Source organism: Pinus tabuliformis, chromosome 2_2 (assembly GCF_031772625.1).
Source record: "Pinus tabuliformis cultivar Carrire ecotype Pingquan chromosome 2_2, CPIR1, whole genome shotgun sequence".
In the NCBI taxonomy this organism is placed as follows: Eukaryota; Viridiplantae; Streptophyta; class Pinopsida; order Pinales; family Pinaceae; genus Pinus; species Pinus tabuliformis.
The window spans coordinates 910,614,443-910,624,482 of record NC_142300.1 but is presented as its reverse complement, the minus strand read 5'-3'; the positions used below and the strand labels follow the sequence as shown (position 1 = coordinate 910,624,482).

Here is a 10,040-nt window from a genome sequence, read left to right as displayed (position 1 = left end):
GAAAATGAACCTGCTTGTCATACTTTGTGTCTCAGAAAAACATTTAACCACTCTTGAACACGACACTTTTTGTTCACCTGGGTTGGGAAATCCTTTGCCTAACAGTTAATCAAACCATATTGAAAGTCTTCATCCGGTTTCTGGGTATTAGCTTTGGGTCAATTGTCACCAAACCATCTGCAGTGTCGTTATGTGTTCAAGAGGTTAGTGCAAATAAACCATTCGTCTGCAGAATATCTGTCATCCATCTTGACCATCCCTGAGTCAGTCCTTGCAACTATATTTCTTCAAACTTGATTTATGATTTCGTGTTGTGGGCTTGCCTATGACGGATCGCTTTCTATCGACTTCAGCTCATTATCTAGAAATATGAGCTAGGAATCGTCAGTACCTTGGGATCTGCATGCCTCAATGGCAGGTTTCTCGCCTTCGACGATAGGTTGCATTATTGACCTTCGATCAAAGGATTCCGTGACATGTTTGACATCAACTCATCTATTCACATTTCATGGATTGTACTGAGTACTTTGAGAACCATTGAAATTAATGGTGGTTTCTCTTACACTTGTTAACAATTTACATCATTGACTGGTAATCAAGTGGTTTCTACCATGTTCGACTTCGACACATTCATTCACATGGTTAGAATTGTACTATTTCGGGAAGTAGAATTCAAGACCCTGGATCTAGTTTCCACCATCCAGGTTGCGAGGAATTTTGTATTCATTATACAGTGGACTATTCATAAACAGATGGCTGCGCCCATACTGTGTCTACATGTGTCTATACTTGTGATGTATTGCAAGATCATTCCTATATCAGAGCAGTTTAGTCAATTTTCTAGTCAGTTTTGATCTAAGTATGGGAATGCCTACCTCAGCGATGATATGATCTCATGTATATATATGTTGTATTGAATGTTTTTACAGGTTCCAACCAGGCTCTCCACAAGATGATCCTTGAAATGATAAAGTACTTCACTCTTCGTAGATGATAAATGAAATCCTCATCTACTACAGACTTCACACTTTAGGGGGAAATTTGTTACACAAAATATTTTCACCATGACTTTCTGCAGTCAGTGTGAGTCTATCACCACTCATACTGTCCTCCTTTGCAAGTCTCAAACCTCAACTCTTCATGTCAAGCTTTAAAAATGAGAGAAAGTCTTTGAAAATCTATAAAACTCTGGTTCCGCACTTTCTCTTACCATTACTTGTGGTCCCGCACCCCTTGGTCATGTTACTTGCGGACCTGCCCGCTCTGTCTCTAAAGGAGTGGGTGCGGACCCCTGTGAAAGTCAAAAAGGCGCAAGTTTATTCTTAAAAACTCACTTTGGGTTAATTCAGGACGCTTCTAGAAGGAATCTTGACGTGGTTGGTACGCTCCTAGGTGGTTCATGCATCCCATAACTAAATGAGCTATCCCCTTGATGAGAGGAGCTTATCCCTTTGAAGGAGGGCTCTATCCCTTTGAAGGTGGACCTAGTAACTTCCCTCCTCTGCACTATAAATTGAGGCATTGGGCTGGTTGCTAGGGAGGTTGAACGCTGAACATTTTTGAGCGTAAATGCTGTTGGAATTGAGACTTCCTAGTTAAGCTTGAGAGGATAGATTACATACCTTTTGGCTTCATTGGGAAGAGAGTGAAACTTGTCAAAGTAGAGGAGATTCTTGCTAGACCCTAGGAGGAGCTTGTACATCATCAAGGCACCAAGGTTGTAAAGTTCTTCTTTGATTAAAGTTAATACAATCAGATTCATTTTTCTCAATAAATTGTCTTCTATGGTTTATTTCATGAATTCCTTGATCATCATGATAAATATGGTTTATTATATTGGCTATGCAGGTGCTATTTGATATGTGTGCTTGTTTGTGTTTGCAGATTCTTTAAAAGGGAGTTCATTTGGACAAATGGAGCGTGGCTTCCACAAACTAGCACTGGACCTGAGGTAGGCCTAAAACACCTGTTGTCCTTTATTTATAAATTGCATATTTAGAGAAAGATAGAAGTTGTTTGGTTTGCTTGTCGCTAGATATCATTAGATACTAGGGAGATCGGTCTTGTCCGCAAGAACGATTTATTCGCCCGACAAGTTCTTACATTGTTTCGAAATATTTTATTACGTAGTTTATTATCTTAGATCTTAGATTAAATATTGCTAGTGTATCACTCCAAATTATGGATATATTTGAAATCAAAATGGAAGAAACAAGCAAATAAAAAAATCATCCACACAAATGAATAGAATATATGACTTGGGAAACCTAATACGAGAGAAATCCTAGCTAGAAGGTGAGGCATATGCTCTAGTCTCTCTTTTTCAATTATGAAATATAAGTACAAAGAAAGGGTCACTCACTATGGAGTGGGCATGGACATTGTGGCATGAAAGATTACTACAAAAATATTATTCCTCTTATGTTATGCTTGATATCCCATTCTTTGATGCCATCCTCAACTATGGAATAATAATAATGCCAAAAGAATGGAGCCCCTTCCTTTCCTAGTAACCTAGTATAACACAACCTGTAGTCATTCAACATCAAGGTTAAGGTTTTTGCATGCTTCAATCTTCAATTAGTGTTTCTATTTTGGAACACCCCCACATGTGTGAGTAATGGGGGTTGACATGGCATCCACTCATTGCCATGGTGGTCAATAAGGTAGGTCAACTTGCAAGAGACATAACTTTCACATACGAACTTCATTTGAGGTGATTTTCACATAGTTGGAAAGCTTCCAATGTCTAGAGTAACATCAAAGGGATGGAGCTATGTAATCAAAATGGGCTCCCAATCGAATATACAAGACCCCAAATCACTAATGTGGAACCTAAATCTAAAGTGGGCCCTATAAGTTTAGTAGCTCCATATGCATGTATGTATCTTCCATTCTTATCTATATATCTATTACCAATCAACTCCAAGTAAACCACAATTGTGGGGGAGAACCCAAGGCACTCCTTCTCAAAGATAAGTTATAGAGTGGGGAAATAAAGTCATTACAAGTCATAGGATAGTAGTGAATATGCTTCAAATTCTAAATATTTTGGCAAAATACATTGATTGCAAGATACATTCTAAATCCAACCCAAAGGACATGTTAGGGAATGTGATAAAGAACGTACTTAACAATCTGATAGGTAGGAGGACATCAATAATTTGAAACATTAACCAAGGAAAAATTAAACTACCAACTTGAAACTCTAAGTGGAGTACAACACTTAGCTAAATTCCTTGAATGAATTTGGTGTCATCCCATCACTTCACTAGTGTTTTAGGGGTCATTGGTTTCTTTATAATCTTAGGCTTTCATTGGTAGCTCATGGTGTCAATCCATTTAGAGAGCTCAAATCTACTTACTCAGTGTGACCTGCTTTTGTTATTAACAATAAAATTCCTCCATGGATGTCAATAAAGAGGGAGCACATAATATTGGCAATGACTGTTCTACGTATTTGTTCAGAATACCTTGAAAGGCCTCATTCATGAGAAAGTTAGTCAAAAATAAACATTGTAGACTTTTACAATATTGAAGAATTGCTACAAACCCTTCAAGTAGAGGTTACTTATCACATTATCTATTTTTTTGGGATCAATAATACACAAGAATAAACAAGTGAGAAGAGAGAAATTTAGTTTATTGTAATAGTAACCAAAGTTACATTTGTCATTTGACAAAAGAAGTTGGTATATAAGTGAGCTTAGGCCAAACCCTTAAAAATAGCCATATGACCTTCCTCTTTTGCAGCTCCATGACCATAAGGGTCTAACTGAAAAACACATAGTTCCATTTAAGAGTTGTAGGTTGAGGCAACCACTTCAAGCCCTTGAACTTGAAGATAATCCAATATTTGCAATTGTTTACAATAATAAGTCCATTATACACACTCCTCATCTGGGAGTTCGCTAGAGAGGGAGAATACTTGATTGATGCCAACCTTGTAAATGAACAACCTTTCCTACTCATTGGTTGGAATCTCCGTCACTAGTTGAAGGAGTATATGTGTCATGAATCAAAGATGATATCTTAGCATGAGTTATTGACACTTGAACATACTTGCCATGGATCTCATGGAAAAATGATGAAGAGACTCTTTGAATATTAGGAAACATGTGCTCATACTCTACTTAGTTTGTAGGTGGTAGCGCTTCAATTTTTTCCATTTAATGGAAAATCTCACCCAAAAAGTCAACTTTTGAAGAATCAATCCTATGCTAAATCACTCCTTCCTTCTCATTGTTAAGATCTTTGTGAGCTTTCACCAATGACCCTTAAAGTTAGTGTCCTTTAGCACCTCGAATGGTGGAATAGGAGGTAAAATCCATTCCCCTTCACCTTTGTCGAGATCTCTGGATGCACCTACAATCTATAACCCTCTTTTGAATCAACAATAAATTTTGTTATTTTTCACTTCCTTTACATACCCTCCCTATAGGGGCATTCTGATAGGAAGAGCTTGTGGTTGAAATATTACAACAACAATTGGGGCACACCATCTCTTTATAGGGTTTCAAGGGAGGGTTATTGGAAAATAACCATCTTATCCCCTATAGCCCTTAAGACCTTCTAACACATTAATGAAATGACAGATTGATAACTAGACCCAAAGATAGATCCAAAAATTCAAGGCCAAACCGAAATAGAAAGAATCACACCATTGATTAAGCATTGATATTGAGTTTTGGTAAAATCAAGGACCTCCTTTTAAGATCTTTACCTTATTTTTATCTTTCTAAAATGGAAGGTTTAAAACCCACATTAAAAAGGGGAGGTTTGCAACTTAGCCTTTGCAACCTTTGTCCAAGACAAATCTATCTAATGGACTAACTTGGATATGTCAGGTCTTTATTTCTAGAGTACACAATCAATGTTTTTGAGGTGAACTCTCTAGCTCCAACTAAAATTTAGTCCTATTAAAGAGGAAACTTGAAAAATCCTATTATTTGGAGATATTTTCCTTTCCTTTTAATTGATTTACAACAAACCTCATGCCTCGCCTTTCTCATCTTTCTCTTCCTATTTCCAACAAAAAAAAATCATTAATCATATATCATAAACACTTTATATAAATAAATATTGCAATCATTAACTTAGAGAGTATATTTATGGGTGAACCCATGCAACAACCCATTGTAGTCTAATATGGTTCTAATTGTCTCCTCAAAACACACCTTAGAAAACACTTACAAATCTTGGCTTCCATATCAAATTAGTGTAATTGCGGGGAGGGCAAGGCTATCAAAATTATAGTTATTTTTATTTCGGGATGGCGCGAAATGTACCGAGTTGAATTCTGGTGCTTTATTTAAAATCAACAATTACCTTCTGATTCTGCATGTGCACAATGTCTAACTATGAGGTAGGGTTTTTCTTCATTTCTTTCATTTTCTTCATATTTTCTATTGGGTGGGGGCAAGCTGGTCAAATATTATTGTTATTTTTATTTTGGGATGGCAGGAAATGTACAAGGTTGAATTTTGGTGCCTTCATTTGAAATCAGCCATTACGATTCTACATGTGAACAATGTTTGACTATGAGGTAGGGTTTTTCTTCGTTTCTTTCATTTTCTTCAAGTTTTCTGTTGGGTGGGGTCGTTGATTTCATGGGACCTCCTCTAAGGTAAGTTTTTTCTTCATTTATTTCATTTTCTTCATGTTTTTTGTTGGGTGGGGTCGTTGATTTCATGGGACCTCCTCTGGAGCCTCCTTTCCTGATCGGGAATTCTCAATAGCTTTTCTCCCTGTTATTAACTCTAACAAGACCACTCCGAAACTGTACACATCTAACTTGACAGTTTGCTGGCCTGTCATAGCATACTCTGGTGCACAATATCCATAAGTTCCCATTACTTGTGTGGAAATGTGAGTCTTATCTCCAACAGGTCCGAGTTTGGCCAGCCCAAAATCTGATAACTTTAGATGAAATCCCTCATCTAGTAAAATATTAGAGGATTTAAAATCACGATATATGACTGGAGGGTTGGCTTTGTCATGCAAATATTCCAACCCTCTTGCAACACCTGAAGCTATTTTCATTCTTGTGTTCCAATATAATGGCTCCTTATCAGGCGGGAGATCATGGAGATGGTTTTCCAATGATCCTAATTGCATGTACTCGTATACCAAAAGCCTTTGATCCCCATCAATGCAATATCTAATAAGGTTAACAAGATTTGGGTGATGAAGAAGACTCAACATCAAAACCTCAACAAGGAACTCCTTGTTTCCCTGCAATCCATTCCTGTCGAGTTGCTTGATAGCCACAATTTGACTAGTGCTCTCAAGCCTCCCTTTATAAACTCTGCCAAAGCCTCCTTCACCCAACAGACACTCAGGCCAAAAATTATTCGTCGCTGTAGCCAATTCTCAAAAAATGAATGTTTGCGCAACAATATGTGGTTCCCCCATCTTGGGAGGTTCATCTTGCCTGTTCCCATGGGAGGACTTCGATCTCAATCTATCTGAAGAGGCTTTGGGAAGCTGATTAGAAGATGCAACAGGGTATTCTTGGTCATATTTGCTCTTAATATCATTGAGTTCGGACCTTTTCAAGTGCTGCATGTCTTTTACATCCTTTGCAGATCCACAACATGGAAAACAACTCATTTCTCTACTCAGCTAACAATTAATCTTAGTATGAGCAGAATCCAAGTTCAAGGGGAAACAAGAAAATTCAATAACAGTTCAAGGGGAAAAAAAGAAATCCAATAATAGTTCAAGGGGAAAGAAAGCAAGCTAGCAGATCAGAGTGATATCTTTGATCAGGTAAAAGTTCAGTCTGAGCAGAATCCAGTAATAATTCAAGGGGAAAGAAAGCCAACCAGGCAGCCAACAAAGCAGAGTGTGATATATTTTTGCCTTTCTACTCTTGTTTTGTTCATTTAAATCCTTTTGCTTAGTGTGGTCATGCGTAAATTTAAAAAGGCTACAAACATATATATAAATAATATTCAATACACACACACACACACACACACACACACACACACACACACACACACACACATACACACACACATATACATACATACATGCATGCATACATACATACATACATGCATACATACATACATACATACATACATACATACATACATACATACATACATACATAGATATATAGATAAAACAAGGCAAGCCATAGCATGGTGGTAAACTGAATATATATATATATAGATAAAACAAGGCAAGCCATAGCATGGTGGTCAACTGAACATACAACAGCCAATTCTTTTAGCATTCTGCTCCATCCATATAAAATGAAGCATAGTGAGGATTAGACTATCCATGACCACAAACTGCATATCCTCTAAAGGTTTCCAGTGGCTCTTATTTCCAGTGGTGCATATCCTCTGATATTTATTTGAATGTATAAATATCCCATGATGCAAGAGAGAAATGGGTGTAAGATTGGAGGAAGCATCATATGCCAATGTTTCCTTAACATGCATTAATTAGAACTAATAAACTTGTGGGTGAAAATTGGTTAGAGCAGTGACAAAACTAGGCAGAGGGGTAGCTAAGTACGTTAGGTTTGCAATATGGAAAACATAAATGGTAAAATGCTTAGGTGTAGTTTTAATAGGAAAAAATGACATGCATAGAGAGGGCACAATTTTAGTGAGGGTGCCCACATTAAGGCCACAAAACTAATGGCTTTCACACATTTAAGTAGGCTAGAGAGGAACCTACGATGATACTAGGTCAAACAAACACAAAATTGATAGGAAATATTTGAATAACTCGTGTGGATTTATTATATTCACAATATGTACATATTAATACATAGTTTTATGACCCTTGGTTTTCATCTTCCAAGAGGTCACTTAGACTTCAATGACTATTCAAATTCCTCCACACCAACCCTAACAGATTAGGTGTCTAACAAAATTTTATACTAATGGATTCAACTTGCATCTACATGAAACACAAGGAGGAATCCAACAACCTTTTTTCAGAACCCACTTAAATTTTTTAGAAACTTAGCAGTAATACCAAAAATGATTGCAAACTACAAAATGCTTTGACCATTTTACCAAAAACTCTGTTAGAAATTGTTAGAAATTATTGTGTATAGACCCTTCTACAATATGGCCCTTCTTTCTCACAATAACTATTAGACAAATCTTCTAGGATAGTGATGACTCTTTGAACTACAATCTTTCTTTGGCATGAAGAAAACATTAAAATTTACAAGCTCTAGATATAGAAACTATGAAATCAAGCACTGTGTCTACACCATATATTTTGGAATAAAAATCAATTACAACATAAGATAGTTGGAATACTTTTAGAGAATATGGTTTGCAATCTATTATTTCACTATTTTTTCTGCATCTGATGAAGCCACTTTTTTTTTTGCAATCTAATATTTTTACTGAGGTATTAAAGATATATATTTTTTAAACTCCTGGTCATTGATTCAATGAATTTATCTTCGTTACCTCTTCTATATTTCTTGCTATTCAACAAGATCATTGTAGGTGCCTATACTCGTTGAAGATCATGCATATCAAAGACATTCTCAAATTTTAGAATTTTTTGGGAAGTAGCTTTTCGAAACTAGCCTTTTTCAAAATTCTTGTATAGGAAACCACCCAAATTCTTGCATAGGAGGCTACTTTTGCATTCTGGGTTAAATTCAATGTTTTGATGTATCTTTCTATGGTTTCTCAATTAGATGGAATAGTTCCTCTGCCAATAATTATTGTGGAAGAAGGATAAATTCTCCTATTTAACAACATATAAGAAGGCTAGGTTGGATTTAAGAAATATCCCATAATTTGGTACCTCATAATATATGTGCATGGATGATCTTAAGCTATGGGGCTCAATGTCAAGATTGAAAAATAAAGGATGCTAAGAGTTTTATTGGGTTTTGAGTGCAATATTTTACCGAAAATATTTCATAATAGTATACTATTATGGTGAAACAAAATACAAAGTTGGTTGGTAATATGTAAACTTCAAAATCATGAGACCCTGCAGCATCAAGGAAAGCATAGGTCAAATTCAATGCATAGGTAGTATAAGCAAAGGTATAGAGCATCTATCATTGTTTATTTCGATAATTATCTTTTCCAAGTTGATCTCTTTGTAAATTATATATTTTTGTGGAAGAATGGATAATCTCTCTAAATGAATGCGATAGAAGGAAGGATCACTTGGTGTTGGTTTTTTAGAAAGGACATGGGATGAATACCTCCAAATTGGGGTTTTATATGTGTTCTTCTAGGGCTTAATGCTTGGTACTATTAACATTCAATGCCCATTATTTGTCTTTAATTCTTTGCTTTGATAGCCTAGTTGTTTTGCAATGGCCTTGGGCAGTTGACATTGTCACAAGGCATGATAGAACCTAAAAATGGGTGCCCTTGGGCATGAATTGAGTTTACCAATTCTTTGGTTATTCATGGAGGTAGAAATTGCAATGATTGTTTCTCTAAAAATGTCAAGAAAGGTTGTCTTAAAGGGATTCCTTGAGGTAATAGAATCCTTTCTGATGAAACTCCTATGCACATATTTGTTGGTGTTCATTTTGGTGTATGTGATAAGTTCAAGCAATGCACACTCTATGTACTTTTTTGGTTGAGTTCTATCTAATTCAATTTTAAGGCTTGGGTATAGGAACTTTGGAAACCACGTTTGGTTGTAAGTATTTGTGGGCTAACAAAATATATATTTTTTGTTTTCATTTAAAAAAGAATCTGACTATGCTGATATTATTTCTTGAGGCCTTTACAAACCTCCTACTAACATAAATGCTTGATAGTAACAATTTCCTTCCTATACACAGAGGACTGGGAAAACCTCAAAATCTCCCTTGAACCTCTCACTCTACTCATTCAAATGCCAAGCAAGACTGCATCATCTGAATTCTGTAAAGTCACTTTACAACTTTCATGATTGAAATGAAAATTTTACACATGAAATACACAATTTCGGATCAGAGTATAGAAACTGCAAGAATTTATGCCAAAGAAGATGAAAGATTTGCAAAAACTTAATAGTTCATGTGCAACTCCAGCAGAGTC

General features: G+C 36.2%; 1 pseudogene; it reads right to left on the bottom strand.

The window, feature by feature from the left end:
- Positions 1 to 264: 264 nt before the first annotated feature.
- Positions 265 to 6,612, bottom strand: LOC149195979 (serine/threonine-protein kinase PBL27 pseudogene; annotated as a pseudogene).
- Between the last annotated feature and the right edge of the window lie 3,428 nt (positions 6,613 to 10,040).